Source organism: Miniopterus natalensis, chromosome 9 (genome assembly GCF_054644295.1).
Source record: "Miniopterus natalensis isolate mMinNat1 chromosome 9, mMinNat1.hap1, whole genome shotgun sequence".
NCBI lineage: Eukaryota > Metazoa > Chordata > Mammalia > Chiroptera > Miniopteridae > Miniopterus > Miniopterus natalensis.
In genome coordinates this window covers 18,218,611-18,218,925 of record NC_142089.1, presented here as the reverse complement: position 1 = coordinate 18,218,925, position 315 = coordinate 18,218,611, and positions in this window count along the sequence as shown.

The following is a 315-nucleotide window of genomic DNA, read 5'->3' as shown; positions in this document are numbered from 1 at the left end:
GGCGCGGCGGGCGGACCTGGCGGCGGGGTCAGGCCCCCTGCGGCCGGGCGCCCATGCGGGGGGCGGGCGGCCGGGCGGCTGCCGCGGGAGACGCGCCCGGAGAAAAGTTTGGGCGTCCGAGGCCGAGCAGGCGAGGAGCGAGCGGGCGGCGGGAGGGGCCGGCCGGGCGGCGGGCGGGGCGCGGGGACCGCCCGGAGGGAAGGAGCCCGGGAGGGAGCGGCCGCGGGGCGGGAGCGGCGCTGCCCGCTGCCCCTCCCCGCCGCCCGGGCTCGGGCGCTTCGGGCTGGAGGAGGGTGAGGTCTGGTGCCCAGAGCC